The 18,109-nt window shown below is 43.3% G+C and overlaps 1 pseudogene; it reads left to right on the top strand.

The window, feature by feature from the left end:
• The first annotated feature begins 715 nt into the window (after positions 1-715).
• On the top strand, positions 716-1,687 carry LOC124649171 (annotated as a pseudogene).
• Positions 1,688-18,109: the final 16,422 nt, after the last annotated feature.

Below are 18,109 nucleotides of genomic sequence, written 5' to 3'. Positions count from 1 at the left end.
AACTATATCTCTTGAGGTATATTTCCTCACATATAAAAAACAGAAAGAGTGATGTAGGGGTACTCGGTGTATCAGAAGTTCAGAACTGTAGCATTAAGCATCTTATCATTTCATGGGACTAGTGAATGTTTTCTCGTCTCTAGCTGTAAACCGGCCGGTGATTCGGCATAGCCCACTGTATGCATACACATTTCGTAAAATTTGTTTAGACAATATGCAGGCTGTCATGGCTGAGGCCATATGCATGCATAGCTGTAACAGGATTGCCCACATTGTACTTTTTCTGAAATAGGTGATCAGATCGACTTAGTTTCCACCGACTTTGGCCATATGTCAAGTCTATCTAACAAGGTATCATTAAATTTCCATCTCAGCACAAACGATTCTCTCACATGCAAGGTAGTGTGTGGCGATTGGAATCTCAGTTAGGGCACATGCACACAAGAATTTCCGCAGACATAGATAAATTTCTTACAGCATCAAGAACATGGAGAACACGTCAGAAACCTATATTTTTACTCGTTTGAAAACTCGATATGCCAAAAGTCAAAGAAGAAACAGTCGAAGGCTAGGTTTACCTATCTCCAACTGTAACAGTTATTAGAGGAGTCTCATGACTAGTATAAATCCCAGGGTGCAGGAAGGCAGCTGAAGGACACAAGCCAGCATATCACAAGCCCTCCTCGGTCCAAGCAAGCACTAACAATATAATCCAATGGCAAAAGAGAGAGCAGCAGTATTGGTGCTTGTGACTGCACTTTGCGGATTAGCTTCTCATGTAGTAGACGCGCAGTATTACTCGACGAGCGCTACGGCGACGTTCTACGGCGGCAGAGATGGCTCCGGCACTATGAGTACGTTGGTTTCGTCTCCATTTTCCACCTACGTACGTGCATCATCCTTCTCGAGTGAGTGGGTGTTCTAAGGATTAGTTACTATCCATGCTATGCAGATGGAGCGTGTGGGTATGGCAACCTGTACAACGCAGGGTATGGGTTGGAGAACGCAGCGCTGAGCCCGGTGCTGTTCAACGACGGCGCCATGTGCGGCGCGTGCTACACCATCACCTGCGACACCAGCAAGAGCAGTATGTGCAACGCCGGCAAGTCCATCACCATCTCGGCCACCAACCTCTGCCCGGCTAACTACGCGCTACCCAACGACAACGGTGGCTGGTGTAACCCGCCCCGGCGCCACTTCGACATGTCGCAGCCCGCGTGGGAAACCATAGCCATCTACAGAGCCGGCATTGTCCCGGTGACCTACAAGAGGTAATTGCTTCTCCCTCCGTTTCATAGTTTTTATCGTAGTTTTAGTTTAAATTTGATATGCAGACGATGTGCATATGTATGAAGCGATGTCACTTGTGCTTCTTCAGGGTCTCATGCCAGAAGCGTGAGGGCGTCAAGTTCGCCATAAACGGGCACAACTACTTCGAGCTTGTGAACGTGTTCAACGTCGGCGGCTCCGGCGTGGTGACGGGGTTGTGGATCAAGGGGTCCAACACAGACTGGCTGGCGATGAGCAGGAACTGGGGTGCCAACTGGCAGAGCAACGCCTACCTCAACGGGCAGGGCCTATCTTTCAGGGTGCAGCTTGACGACGGCCGCCAAGTCACGGCGACCAACGTTGCACCGTCCACCTGGTGGTTCGGGGTAGCTACGCGTCCTGGGTCAACTTCTACTAGCTCTAGTTGCATCCTCTCCTAGAATACCTATGTGACCTGTAGCTTCAGTGCCCCTCACATCGGTTCATTATGTGCCCTCCATCGGTAGCCCGTACATCGCCGACGTAGAGAGGCGATATATGCGCATTGTTTGGTTAATATTTTCAATTTTTGTTGTGACACTTTCGATTTGATCCTGCCCGGCTGCCGGTAATAACCGCATTTGTATTGCTTAGTCAGCGGCTTGGTATAACAGAAGCCTCCTACCACTCAGTGCTGTACATACTTGTATGGAATTAATGTGGTTTATTCTTCTTTGTAATCTCTAATTCTTGTTTTTTAGATCTGTTGTTCTATATCACGTAGTAGGCTTGTTAGCATGCCGAGCTCAATAATAGGCCCGGTCGTCGCCTCCCGCTGAACTCAAGTTGCGAACCTAAGAGGCCTTAGAAGCTGAGCCCACCGGGCCTAATATCCCTACCGAATATCAAGTTGCGAACCTAAGAGGCATTTGAAGCTAGATTTGACTCTCTTATTTTGGGTATTCGGCAAAGAGCACCTTTACCGAGTGTTGATTAAAATAATCTCGGTAAAGAAGCCATACACGATGAATATACATAAAACATTTGGCAAAAAAAGAACACACGGCAAACAATGCCTTTGCTAGCACTGCAAGGACATGTAGCAATGGCCACCTTTCCCTCCAGCTTGAAGGCAACCTTGACGCCGTCAATCTTTGCCGAGTGTCCGTTAGTTGACACTCAGCAAAGAGAGGCTCTGTCTAGTGTCGAATCTTGACAATCGGCAAATAGAAGCTTTACCTAATGTTAAATCTTGACACTAGGCAAATACATTAGATTTGGACGCTTATTTTTCCCTCCCATTCAAGATGTACCAGAGAGAGAGAGAGAGAGAGACATCATATATGTGATAAAACAACACATTGTCGATCTAAAAAATATTTTTTGCAAAAGATATAGAACAAGGGAAAGTTAACGGTTAGTTCAAGTTGGGCCCGCTTCCACCGAAATCGGCAGGACACTTCATAAAATACCACGAATTCCCAAAAAAAAACTAGTGACATCAGCATGTATGTGATTATGTGAACCGTAGAGCGGAAGTGGTCCTCCAATTTTGTGCGCAGGTTTCGTAGCATTGCAGATTGCGTTTCTTACAGCTGCTTCACAAAAAAACCTATTTCGGTGTTGGAAAATAAAAAAATGAAAATTTCCAAAGCTAGGAAAGAAAAATTCATAAATCCGACATTTCTTCACAACCCAAGGCTCACCCATGTGCGTAATATGGGCTCGTTCTGGCAAAGTAAACCATGCTTTAGATAATGGTTTGTCTTATTTGCCGTAAAAGTCATAGAACATCGTAGGAGTTAGCTCATTTTGTGAATGATTTTTAACAAAAACTATCTTATTCCAAGTTTATTTCTTTCCTCGAAACTAGATCACATAAAATGACGCCTCATGAAGGTCGATTTTCTGTTTTTTTTCTGAGTGAGGTGTGATCAAATTGGGACCCGCGGAATGCTTTTTAGGCCGCAGGGCACACTGGTGGGAACCGCGTGAAACCGACATCATATTTTTGATAAAATGACACGTTGTGGACGTAAATTTTTTTTTTTGAGAAAATCGAGAACAAGGGAAAATTGACGATTAGTTCAAATATATCTCGCTTCCAGCGAAACCGGCTGGCCACCGTATAAAATACCGTGAATTCCCAGAAAGCTAGCATCATCGACACGTATGTGAACCGTAATGTGGAAGTGGTACTCTAATTTGTACATTGGTTTCGTACCATTGCATATTGTGTTTCTTGTAGATGCTTCACAAAAAAACATGTATGCAACAGGGCTCTTCCAGCAAACTATACCATTCTTTAGGTCATGACCTAAAAATGATTTTTACAAAAAATCTTGCAAAACGAAAATTAGACATGTAGTTTAAAACTGGTCCGCTTCTAGTGAAATCCTCAGGAGACCGTATAAAATATCGTGAATTTTTAGAAAGCTAGCGTGCATGAGGTATATATGCCTTTGCCGAGTTTCAAATTTTGGCACTCGGAAAAGCCATGTAACAGTGGCCACCCTCCCTCCATCTTGACGGCAATCTTGACACCATCAATCTTTGCCGAGTGCCAACTGTTGTTTGGATGGTTATTTTTCCATCCAATTCAAGTAGAACCGTGTGAAAGAGACATTGTATGTGTGATAAAACAACACGTTGTGGTCCGAAAAATGATTTTTTCAAAAAAACCTAGAACAAGGGAAAGTAGAAGCTTTGTTCAAATGAACAAGCAAGATCATCACTTTTGTCGCGTGACGAACATAGCACATGCATTCACTTTATCCCTAGTGAGGTAGTAAAAAAAGGCAAAACCACAATAAATCATGTCACTATTCAATCACTAAAACCATGTTACTATATCTAATACACACATCACCCCACACACGCTCTTGCATAATAGTTGGATGAAAACCAATACTTAAGAACGGGGTACATAATATGCATCTATCAATACATCTTGCATATAATATGATTAGATCTCATAGCATAATATCATAGAATAAGGATCCACCACATAGGTATTACAAATATGGCCATAATCATGTTGGACAGCTCATATGGAATTAACAACTATGAAAAACATGAGAGAAATAGATCAAGCTACTGCCACAAACCCGTAGTCCAGAGGTGGACTACCCTCTTGATCATGGTGATGATGATGAAGACGTAGGAGAAGGTGGAGATCCCTCCGGCGGTAGCTCCTGTGGAGTTTCCCCCTCCAATCTTTTCTTCTGTAGCCTCTGTTTTCATGTTTCTGTCTTCTGCGGTGCTCTCCTTCCGCGAACTGTCTGGGGTCATATATATAGTGAGTTTTGGGTCAAAATAAGTCAGTGGACGAAAATATCACGCGATTTGGATGATCAACGGCCGAAAGAGGTCAGGTGGCGCGGCCTACAAGTCTGGGCGCGCCACCTGGGCTATTTTGGGACTCAAGCCCCTCCAAGTGTGCTTCGAGATCCTAGGGTGCTTCTCCCGATGAAAAAATAATGCTCCAAAAATTCCAGCTCAATTTGACTCCGTATAGGTCTCTGAAAGTGAAAAATACACAGAGCAGGAAATTCCTGTTCTGTAGAGTTATAAACCAAATAAAGGAGATAATTGGTAAATCCCCATGAATCAATATAAAACATGCTATTATCATAATATATGTTGAAAATATGTGGAAATTCATTATGATAAAGGACAGAGTTCATGTATGCATTTTAGATGCATCACCGATGTGCCCCCGGAGCAGGAGCAGGACGCCGCCACGCCCCCGGAGCGGGATGCTGCCACGCCGTCGATGCAACTCCCTCCCTGTCGTGTCCTCCCCGACCTCCACGCCCTCGGAGCAGGACACCACCCTTCCTCGCCTCTGGGTCCTCCACGCCGCTCCGCTCTCCCCGCTGCGCCCTCCCCGCCACGTCCTCGTCGGCACCCTCAAGGTCAGCATCAATTTCTGTTTATGCTTGCATTGTTTGTGTTCTTCCCCAATCTCGATTAGATTCTATTTGTAGCTTATCCGTTGATTTTTATGTGAACAAATTCGTGTGATTGATTTTCTAGTTGCCTGTGTAAAAAATCATAGCAAAGGTGTCGAAACAATCTGGTACTAGTTGTTCTCCAAGACAATAGAAATCTATTTTAATAGGGAGGGTGTGTAAATTATCAGTTATCTGGCCACTATATTAGAAAATGTGTTCTTAGCTGCGTGTGCAATATTAAAAATATAATATTTTGTATCATCTAATTTCAGTGGTTCTAATCTGACAACAAGCTTATGTATTAATAATATGACATCAAGCTTTGTATGTTTCCTTTCCTTATGTTTCCAAAATATGACAGAAAGCTTATGTATTAAAAATATACCATTAAAAACTTTAAATGTGTATTACAAAAATATGACAGCAAGCTTTACAACTAGAGGCAGTTTGGATATATATTTAATAATATGTTGGACATTGTTAAAACAAAATTGTCTATTATTACAAATAGGATTTACCATAGAATAGTGGTGATATTATTTGTATGGAGGTGGAAGCTTTGTATATTAATATGACAGCAAGCTGCTAGCTTGCTCTGCTGCTGATGTTGTTGTTGCTGTTGCTAGCTTATTTTGCTGCTGCTAGCTAGCTCTGCTGCTAGTTGTTGTTGTGACTTGGTGCTGCTTCTTGGGCATTTTTGGTGGTGTATATGGAGGACAAGGATCAAATGTATACGTGACATAGTGACCTGTGGCATTTTTTGGTGGTGTATATGTGCCATTTTTTGTGCAGAAATTTCAAATGAGTTGCACATTACCACCGAAATTTTAATTCATTTCCGTTTCGGTGAAAATGGGGCACTCTTTGGTCAATAAATTAGTAAAGGTCATGCCCAATTTTTCCGTGAATTTATTCGCTTAGTATATGCATTTTTTCCTATTTAGTGCGAACATGGCCGACAACGATGAGGCCGGCGCCAGCAAGCCATTCTGGCAGCAGCCTGAGGAGATTGAGGAACAACCTCGCCGCGACATGGATGTCGAGGATGCTAACACGGATCCCGACTACACAACCAATGGTGCTACCGGGGATGACACCACTGATGGCAGCAAAAGCACAAACGGTGGCCAAACGAAGAGGCAATGAAGGATCGTCGCCCGAATGTGCTCAACACCGTGAAGCATGCATTAACTGAAGCGGGCCCCAATGAGAGTCAAACGATGCCCGCTAAATTTTTCAAAGGGTACGCGCCACAACTCGGGTGCATCGTCCGGAGAACGGTCTCGATCAACACCGAGAACCCCAGTCATCCTGACCGAGCGAATTTGCGCTCTGTCCTCTCAACGAAGTTGAACGAATGATACTCGTTCCCGGTTGACTGCATAGATAAACGTCTCAGACGGAATAAAGTGCACAATGCCGCCCTCAGGAAGATGAGCACCGCCCTCTCTAGTTGGATAAACTGAGTGCAGAAAATGAGTCTGAAAGGTGACAATTATGAGAAGATCAAGGAGACAATTACGAGAAGATCAAGAAAACTGACCGAAGCTAACTACCATAATTACAAGATCAAGTGCAAGAGTGACGCAACCTCGGATTCTAGTAAGTGGGGGAAGGACATACGGGATTTGAACTTAGGCACCCACAAACTCGATCTCAGCGGTTACGCAGTGGCGCAACCAAAATGGGACAAGGAGGACGAGGAGCGTGCCAGGAACGGCCTACCGCCCCTCTTCGCAAAATACAAAGATAAGCAAACCAGAAACTATCTCAGGGCCCGGTATGGTGTAGACCTGGTAACAAAGGAGCTTACCACCAATAAGGCGGCGAAGGACCTTGAGCGTGTAAAGGTAAGGAATACACCCGCTTAATTAGCTCCTTATGGTTGCATTATAATTAATGAATCCAAATTTATAAATGGTTTATGTTCCTTCCGCAGGATACTTAAAGCAGTAGCAGCACGGGGTCCACGAGCTCCCCGTGTGCCCATTGGGACAACCCTTTAAATAGGGCGTTGAACATAGTGAAGAACAAGGATCCATTGACTAAGCCGACGCCGGCTGGTTATGTGCCCGACAAAGGCTTGTCCATGAAATGGTCGGAGTACTATAAGTCTGGGAGAAAGGAGAAAAAGACCAACATCGACGACCAGCAGGTTCGAGAGCTCAAGGCACAAGTGGCGCATATCCCGATGATAGTTGAAGAGGAAGTGCAACAACAAGTGGAGAGCTTCCATACTACACAACGACAACAAGTGGAGGACCAAATGGGAGCGACGATCACCTCCATCATGCCTACCTTGCTTGTGGGGCTGAAGGAGTGGTATAAGGCCGGTGAACAGGGGCCTCCCCGATACCCAACTTCACGGCCAGCAACTCGCACAACGTGGCGCCGTTGGTGTCTCCGCAGGCGGCAACATTGGTGTCTCCGGCAGCACCAACATTGGTGTCTCCGGCGGCGCCAACATTGGTTTCTCTGGCGGCGCCATTACTTCGGCTCAATGCACCCGTTGGTGCGGAGAATACGTCGCCCGGTACCGCGCCAACAAGCGGCCCCTCCGTCACTTGCACGCCCGCCGTCGGCGGTGCCTCGACATTATCCAAGCTGGAAGCCATCACGGTAACTAATCCTCGGCCGATAACTTCCATCTCCTTGCCTTTAACTAGGCATCCCTAACGCCCTACATGTTTTCCGCAGGGCGCCGATGACGTTCCATGCATTCTCCTGCACTTCGTGAACCATGAGTTGATCGATATTGCCAAGGACACATGTAATATCCCATGATTTGGGGTTACAAAAATAGAGGAAACAGATGTGTGCATTGCATTCATGCATAGAAAATTTGGGGCATTTTCGCGCTTTAAAGTAAAACATGTCACAGTAACTGAAGTTTCACTTGACCTTGATGGAATTGAAGTAGATCATCAAGCCAAGTGCTATAAACCTCAATGTGACCTTTGCAAAAAACCTTGTTTTGGGTAGAGATGATTTGATCTATGGGTTAGATCAAATGGAACTAAAAACAACATAACAACATTTTAATCAATGATCAATTACTTGATCTTATCAAAGATCATAACATGGTATTCATGGCCATCACATATGAACATCTATTCAACTACAAACCAAGTAACAATAAAATGGAGAAACTATTCTTATCTTATCTTTTCCATGTCTTAAACTAATCTATGTTCCTACCATGAACTTCATGGTATTCATTCCACTTCAATATTGGAATTCATGACAAGGATCTCAACTCTAGAAATGTTCCCTAGTTTCCAATTGATATATTCTTCTCTATTCCAAATTATTATACATCAAAGCCTAGAGGAGAGAGAGTTCTATAATTAGTAGAGAAGCTAGCAATGTCAAACTTTGAGCTAAACCTTGGATATACATCCATATGCTCAAATCATCATCTTTAAGAATAAACCTAGGATATTATTCAAGACATTTCCTAGAAAGAGAGAACCCACCTATATTAACCCTAGATATTGATGATCACATCATTATCCTTGGAGCATAACCTTGAGATATTATTCAAGTTCATTCCCAAGTGAGATAAACCATTGATGCCAACCTTAGCTTTACCTATTTAAGAATAAAGGACAACCTTTGAACTAAAGTATTAGGAGATAAACCATTTCATCTTGGAGTGGTGAGATGACCAAATATCAAATGGAATAAGAGCCTATCCATGAATTGATGAAGTAAAGTGGAGACTAATCCAACTAAGTTATCCAGGTGGAGACTTAACCCTTTCATACCTAATAAGATCTTGTGATTATACCATAAACACTAGAATAATCCATTCCTATATGAGAGAGCTCAAGCTATGGTGTTACACTCAAGTTAGTTGAGGCAACACTTGAATTTGAGGGAGAGAACTATTCATATAACTAGATGATTCAATCATCATTCCTTGAAAAGAATTCTAAGTGATTATCTCAGGCATTCTCCTGGGATATAAACTATTGAGGCAACCATAGTAGGCCCATCCAAGAAAGTAAAATAGAAGTACTATAACCTAGTTGATCAAGCCACCACCCAGGAGCAGCCGAGTACCCCTTCGTCTAAAATAATGAGAGGGGGTCGTCCTCATCCTCTTCTCCCGCATGGAGGACAGCACGAAGCCGTGCTCGGCTTCTTCTCGTCGCTGGCGGTTCCTCCTCATCCAAATGCGTGACGAGGCGCGCTCCAATGCCATATAAAAGCTCCACGATGAACCGTGGCCCGAGTTCTTCCCCCTCTGCTTGATTTTCCCCCATACCAAAACCCTAACACGCACAGACTCCGACCATCGCCGCCGATGTAGACCTCCTCGAGCCATGCCGTGGGCACCATCATCATCAGCACCCTCGACTTGCTCTGCCTGCAAAAGGAATCGAGCAAAGAAGAAGTGTAGCGCCGCCGTCGAGCTCGTCTTCTCCGACGACGGGAGCAGACGATTCTGGCGAACCAGCCATCCCCTGGCCTCGCCGTCACGCCCATCGTGCTTATGGTGAGCCCCTGATCCTCCTAGCATGCCTAGCCCCGCTCGATTGCGTCCCCTAGCTACGCCGCACCGTTCACCTACGAGCTCTGCCGCTTGGCCTTGCCGCCGGCCAAGCTCCGGCGACCATTTGGAGGCGCCACCACCACCAGTAGGTTCACCTCGCCGTCCTCGTTCGATTAAGCACACGCACACGATCGCGACAGCCCTTCAACGCCGGCGCCGTCCTTGACTGGCCGCCGGTGATGCACATGGTTGTCACGTTGGCACCACGTGGCAGCCAACGTGGCCACTTCCCCACCAGTCAGTGACTGTGTGGGTAGAGTCACAGGGTAGCTCTAGTATTTTTCCGTTTAATTTAAATCCCATAAATATCTGAAACTTTACAAGAATTTATAAAATTCATTTTAACTCAGAAAAATATAAATAAGATATCAAAATTCTTATAAAAGTAAAATCTATCCAATAAAAATATAATATGAAATTTTTATTTTAAATAAAAATTTAATTGTTTAATACTTATTAATTAAGTCTTTTCTTTTAATTATAAATTCAAATAAAATTCAATAAGTAGGAAAAAATTCCAAATTAAATAAAAACCAGTAAGTAAATAAAGAAAACATTAAAACAAATTTTCCTTTATCATTAACTTATTAAATCCTTATTAGAAGGATTTAAACCCTAAATAATAATTATCTTAATTATTAATTTTTTAAAAAAATAAAAGGCCAAGTCCATTATTATTTTTAATTCAAAGTTATTAATAACTTCAACTCCATAATCAAATTATTACCTTAAGAGTTGCATCACAAATAGAAAACCCTAATTCCATGTTGAATGAAGATTATAACCTCATAATTCTATGTGGAAACCTAAAACCCTAATTCAATTAGAAACCCTAGCTCCAGTATTTTATGTGAACCTTAATTTGTTTCTAAACCTAAACCCTAGGTTATAACATATGATCATGATACTTTATTTTCATTCATAACTCCATAATTAGCAACTAAATGCATGTCTATGTCCACATAAAATATAGGAGTCCTATTACTAATAAGTTGATATTCCATGTTCTCATCCAAATAAAACCAAATGATCAAATAGGATCAAGCAAGTGTAAACCCTAGTCCTTATTACCAAGGTCATCATCCTTAATTGACCACCTTTAGTATCAAACCAATTTGACCAACCCTAATAGTAACCATGATTGATGTTTTCCCTTACATACCATACTCCACTAAACCCTACTAGTGTTAGATACTTATGAACCATCATATCTAGGAGTCAACTATTCCTTACTTAATGGACTAATAGCAAACCCTAGACACCCTCAACCTTAATTGAAATACTTCTTAATACTTAAGTAATATGTTCTTCAAAAGTTATTATTTTGAAGTAAATAAGGAGTAGCCATCAACCCTGCTAATAGGATTTATAAACCCTAGCCAGCTATCACCAGCAAGGTATACCAACCTTGATAGCACCCATGTATAATTACTTGATTTATAATATGATTAGGCTTAAGTAAAACCATAGAAGCCCTAGTTGTTGATGAATCCAACTTTGTTGTGATCCATCTAATCCTTAATCTACTTGGAACCATAGTAAACCATAGAACCCCACAACCATAATTATCATTCTTGTTCTTTATTAAAGAACATGTTCTTCAAAAGTTATTCTTTTGAAAGTATATGATAAGTAATCATTAACCATGCCATATAGTACTAAAACCAACAACTATTCATTACATGTTAGGATTATACCAAATGCTATTATTGTGTGCTAGTAATGTTATTACTGTGATGTATTGCACTACTTGTTTATGATACCAAGTAATCAACCCTTAATAAGAACCTTGTTTGTGAATCACTCTAAAAGTGAAACACACCCTAAACCAATCATACCAACTCACTAATCCTAAATTCATCGGGGTTAGGTCACGCTTAGAGCGATTGCATCTCATACTTATGCATTATTGCATCCCTGCCAATCTTTTAAACATCGTCCTTACCGTACGATGATGCTATTTCAGAATTTGGAGTTAATGCGTATCGAAGGCCTTGCCTGCATAATCTGGCGGTCAATAAAGGCAAGTTCATCGCTTGCTCATGTCAATTTGAGTATTCTTACCAAATTACTTGCAAAGTACTATACTTATCACTCTTGCATGAAAAGAAAAAATGCTACTTTCATAATTATGAATATGACTATGTGGTGGGCAATGGAACCATGGTATGAGTATGGTGGAGGTTCCATTGCAATGGGTTTGTATCCATCTAGGAGTAACAACAAATGTCTCCAGTGATTCTTGTGTCGTAAGACTCGTGTTAACCATAAGATCTGGAGTGGGAGGGAGTAGTAAATTGTGTTTCTTTCACTCGTTCATCAACGGATGCGCTTACCATAGTCACTTGAATCCCGAGGGACAAGCGGAATGGTTGGGGAGCCCTAAGTCCCCACGGTAATGCGGTCTATGATGGGTTGCAACGACCGGCGAAGGTATCATGTCGAGAACCTGATAGTTGTTGAGGTCGGAAGGTATCCAAGTGATATAGGCCGACGAGGACCCAAGGTCGGAATTGCAACAAAGGGTGGGTGTGAGAGGTCGCGAAGGAATACAATTTAACTAGGACCTTATACCGGGCCTCACAACACGGAAGTGTGGACAGGAAGGTACACCCTGTTGGCACCAAGGTTAAGATCTCTTATGGGTAAAGCAACACACCTCTGCAGAGTGTAACAAATCGTGACATGTCACTCCCTGTTCCGGGTTATGGAACTGCGAACGCAGCCAGACAGGAACTCCATGAAGTTCTAGTAAACCGGTGAAGGCTGACGGACATAGTTCTTCTGAATAAAAGCAACCTTTTGAAGAAATGATTGCAAAAACCTGCATGGCCTTGGACTTTCTGGTCCATGGTTGTAGCTAGTGCATTAAGCACCTCTTTCCTATAATAAACTTGTTGAGTACGCTCGTACTCATGCCACCTTAAATCCCCTGCTTAGATATGGAGGCATCGAAGAAGGATCTACAGTGCAACTCGAAGGCCGAGGAGTCAACAACTACTTCAAGGGACAGGACCATGACAGAAGAGTCATATACCACATCCAACAAGGAGAAACCCTAGATTAGCAATAGAAGGGAACTAGCTTCCTAAACCTAGCTCCTATTTAGCTAGAATCTAGTCATAGCCTCTATAACTAGTCAAACTCTCCAAATATAGAGTCCGTCATAAGATTAGACTACGAGTCGTTCTTCTGGTGTTTATTTGCAGTCTTGCCTCATTGTAAAGTAGGAGGCTATGTTGATCTTTTGTAAAGAGTAAGTATTGTAATTCTATAGACATGCCTTGGACCCGCATATGTTTCTATTGTACCACTCTGAGCGATGTAATACTAGTGGAACGGTGTTTCATTGTTGTTATGTCACACTTGCGTACTACACCATGCAGTGGTATGCCGGGTCACCACAACACAATCATTCAACCGAGCAACTGCCAGTTCCACAATAGACCCATGCAACCCGACGTGTATATGGTTCAACTGGTTCGGGTGCTGAGTGGTTGCGACGACGTGGTATCTCCCTTTCAACCCCATGGTGCCGACGAAGATGAGGTCCTTGCCCTCAGCCAATGCTTCATTTTGTCCATGCTTTGGACGAAGAGCCAGATTCGTTTGGGGGCGAGGGACACCACTCCACAGACAACACCGCCAGTCGTACCGGCACCAAGCCATGGCAAGACCACCCCAACGGTGCCGTCGTCAGCTGATCAGGACATGCATATGACACAGGATCCGAACGAGGACGAGTACATTTGCCAACGTTGATAACTTCATCAACAAATATGGGCTGGATGAAGAATTAGTTGCGCCTCTTGGTGAATAACCCTCTCCAGCTGGTGTCGCGGTGAAACTCAATTTCAATAAGCGTCTATTCAGTTCTCAGGAGAAGCCTCTAGCTGTCGCCTTCACCGGGACTCAAACAACCGATGCGAAAAGTTTTATCAGCCCTAACACACTCAAGAAGGCGGTCGCTGAGGAGATTGCGATCAAAGGAACTAAGAAGCCGAAGGGATGGAACAAAGGATAAGTGAGCCAGTCGGCACCGAATGCGATCCATGCTCAGGATGGGCCACCAGTTCCCAAGCATATCCCGTGGAGGGTGCATGTGGCGGGTGAGCCGATGTTAACTAAAAGATTGTACAATGCTGCACCTGGGCCTATGCACAGTCTGGTTGACGATGTTTTTCATATGGAGGAGTAGCGTCTGAGGGAGAAATATAATGGATACCCGGTGTTCGTGGCCAAGGTGCCCTCGGGCATGGGCTTTGTCGATAGCACCATCGGGCAGAAGATCTTCCTGTGGTATGATGACATCTTCGCTATGTTAAATAGTCATCCGTTGCACTACACCTTCATTCTCCTATACTCGCTCAGTATGGCGATGCGGAATATTAGAAACAAGACCCCGAGCATCGCGATAGTCGACCCCTCTATATGCGTGCCAACCATTTGGCCAGCGCTGGGGCCGGCAAGTCGCGAGTGATACCTCCAAAGCTTTATTCTGGCGAACCGGAAGAAGGATAACATCCTCGTGCCTTACTTTCCTGAGTAAGTCATCCCCTCACCGTTGTAACATATGATTTCTTAGGTTTCGATCGTTTTGTTCTTAAAAATTCCGTGTTTTCCGTGAGAGATAAATACTGCACACTCATCTCCATATGCCTGAGACATTCCATGGCCACATATTTTGATGCGGACAGTAAGTCAAGGACGTACTACACAAATATCAAGAATGTACTTGATGTTGCTCTCAATAGCTACGTCAAAGCTAAAGGCCCCATGGATAGACCAATTCTAAGTACGGCAAGCACATGTTCAAACACATAACAAAGTTCCCCTGCGTCAAGAAGCCGCCTTCCAGTAAGAAGGATGCCTACTACGCCCTCCATCACATGGGGGCGTTTGTACGGGACCAGTAGCAACTTACGCTACCAGATCATCTCAAAGAGTGGGCCATAGGCTTGGCGTGGATCCAGGAGTACAACATCAAGCAAGTTTTATTTCGCATCCAAGTAGAGTTTTGTGAAATCATCTATAAAGATGTCCTTAAAAGCTCCGGGGAGTTCTGCTATCAGCCGTCTAACAGTGAGATAGACACAATGCTACAAATGCAGGGTGAAGACTACCGCCCATGGATGACCATGACGAAAGGCGGCGGCTGGATCCACGCTCCCTGAGCCGAGTAGAAAGTCTAGATGCTTGCCTGAAGTATCGACGATCTTGTGTTTTAAACTTTATCCAGTAATGAAATTGAACGTCTCTTTAGTTTTGACGGTCGTTGAACTTATATGTAATCGATGCTATTAATTACTAGTTCTACTATGTTTGTGAACTTATATGGCTCTTTAGTTTGGACAGTCGTTTTGCGCATTTGATTTGGTCTTTAACTTTATTTGCACTTGCTGATGATTAAAATGTTTGGTCACTACACTTGGAGGTGGCGCCAGTGAGCTCGGTGTGATGGCACAAATATCAATCTCTTGTGCATCCTACTTGGTCTCACTTACGCCATCCCTGAATGTTAATATTTGTTTCGACCAAGAAAGTATGAGGCATGCTATTTAGTTGATACTACTTGGCTCGTATTGGACTTCGCTGATGATTAAAATGTTTGGTCACTACACTCGGAGGCTGCACAAGTGAGGTTGGTGTGATGGCATAAATATCAATCTCTTGTGCATCCTACTTGGCCTCGCTGACTCCATCCCTGAATGTTAATATTTGTTTCGACCAAAAAAGTATGAGGCATGCTATTTAGACCGTATTTGAGTTCTCTCTTATTCATTGCAAAGACCTATGATTACAACTAGCACCATCTCCTCTTGTTTTGTGTGTGTCTCTAAAATATGATACTGATACTAATGTTTTATTTTGGTTGTGCATATATAGAGAGATGCCGTCGTATGTCATGTACAAGAGTAGGATTCCTGGAGTCTACGATGACTGGGAGGAGTGTCGGAGACAGATTCACCCTTTTAGTGGTAACAATTACAAAGGGTACACCACTAGAGCGGAGGCCGAAGACAGATATGCGCGTTTTCTAGTGGGAGAGAGGAGGGAGCAGAGAAGGAACCGAATGAAGACCACTTTCATCACGATGATGCTCGTAGTGACTACAACTCTCTTCTATGTGATGGTAGTTTAGATGATCGACCTTGTAACGTGACCGCAACTCTGCTACTCGATCTCGAGACTGTAACTTGTCTATTATTCAACTTTGTGATCGCTACTTCGAATTCGGAGGCTAATGTGAAGAACTATGATGATTAAGATTGTGTTATTAATGTTTTGCTACTAATACAATAAATTTTGTCTATGTATATTGTATTGCAATCTGGATATGTTGTGTTGTATTGTGTAACCTGTTCAAATACCAGAAAATCCAATTAAATTTAAATATTTGAATTATTAGCAGTGGCGCACCTAACAACACATCAGTGGCGCACTACTCACCATAGCAGTGGCGCACCCCAAAAGCTAGCAGTGGTGCACCTCAGTGGTGCACTCCTAAAGGACAACACTGGCACACCCCAGAAGGTAGGAGTGGCGCAGCTCTACAAGTAAGCAGTGGTGCACCCAAACAAATAGCAGTGGCACACCTCTAATGGCCATCAGTGGCGCACGCCACTGGTACTTGGATTATCCGTGGCGGTTGCGCCAATGCTAACCATTAGCAGTGGCGCACCACAGTGCGCTAGTGATGAGCATATGTGGTGCGCCACTGATTAGGTATTTTCTAGTAGTGAGCCCAAGTGCTTTGCTCCCGCGACGCTCCACAACGAAACCTCATCTTTAATCTTTGCCATCACCACCGTCAGGATTGTAGAGATGTTGCCGAACACTCTAGCGTTCCTTTCGTTCCATATCCTCCACGAGGTGAGCATAATGAGAGACACCAAAGATTTCCTTCTAGTACCGTTTGTGTAGATTACCGATTCCCACCTCTCCTTGACCGAGTCATAGTTTACCCAACCAGTCGTGTGCACCGTAGAAAGGCCAAGCCAAGAGATGAGCATGTTCCATATCTGGATCGAGTAGCGGCACTTGAATAGGAGGTGGACCGCGGTTTCATCCTCACGGTTACAAAGCTTGCAATGCCCGCAATTTGATATCCACGTCTTTGGAGACGGTCGGCCATCCAAACTCAGTCTTGTAGGATGAGCCAAGCAAAAAGCTTGCATTCTGGGGGAGCCCAATTTTTCCAAACTGCCTCCATCATGTAGGAGCGTGGCATGCCCTCGAATTGTGCCTTGTATGCCGATGCCGCCAAGTACTCCCCCGAATTGCTGAACTTCATGTATACTGGTATATAATTGCAGCATATATAAATTCTGCTACGGTAAATAACTATTAATTTAGTTATGTGTCTGTTTTAGATTCTACATGTATGTGATACCCTAACACATTAGTTTACATATTATTTTCAGCTAAATTAGAGAACGTCCTTTACGTGGGCGGTACAGTAGTATTTTTAAGAGGCAACACATCGTTTGTACTATTTTTACATTTGAGTAAATCCAATAACATTAATTACAGGTTTGTGCTTGACAATTAGTTTTCAAATACTACTTTTTGTTACAAATTTAAGGTAATATATAAATTATTTGCTAAGTACTGCTTTTGTTTATAGGTAAAAAATATATAAATATGTATGTTGATCATTGTTTCGATCTTTGGTATGAAAGGGCCTCATGTTCCAGGCTCTCTCCGGGCTTCCCAAATCTCAGAACCGGCCCTGGGTTGATCTTGTTCTCGTATTGTACTCAAACACGTTCTCCTGGAGTCAGTCTAAGAGAGATCAGGAAAGTGGCCACCACAATTGCTAACATAAAAAAACTGCGGAACATGCATGATAAGTACTCAAAGTCGTGTTGCGTGTTAGAACAATCACAACTTGTAGTAACCCACATGCCTTCAATGTATCTAGTGATCAATGTCATATATATGTTGAAATAATGGGCCAAATCTTTTGGGCCATGTAGTATTTCAGATTTTGACTAAATCTCAAAGCTCACATAGGTGACAAGCCACATGAGTTAGAACTCAAATTGGTGGCAGCTAACAAGGGAGTGAAAAGAGGAGCATAAGCTAAGTTTAGTCTCACATGAAAAATTGGAAGGAAGTTTGACCACCTAATAAGGTGGGTTGTTCCACCATTAGTGAATCAGTGAGAAAGAGGAGTGGTACACGCCCGCTCGTATCGTATCGACTCGACTCGACATGTCACGAAGTAGGAGCGTCAAGCTCGTGTTGAGTGGATTTAGCACCGAGGCTCGAGCCCAGAATTTTTTTTTTAAGTTCAGGTAAACAAATAAATTGATGTGTGAGAGTTAATCGGTTCGGATCGCTC

Source organism: Lolium rigidum, chromosome 4, assembly GCF_022539505.1.
Source record: "Lolium rigidum isolate FL_2022 chromosome 4, APGP_CSIRO_Lrig_0.1, whole genome shotgun sequence".
NCBI lineage: Eukaryota > Viridiplantae > Streptophyta > Magnoliopsida > Poales > Poaceae > Lolium > Lolium rigidum.
The sequence above is the reverse complement of the archived record's forward strand: the minus strand, read 5'-3'. Positions and strand labels throughout refer to the sequence as shown.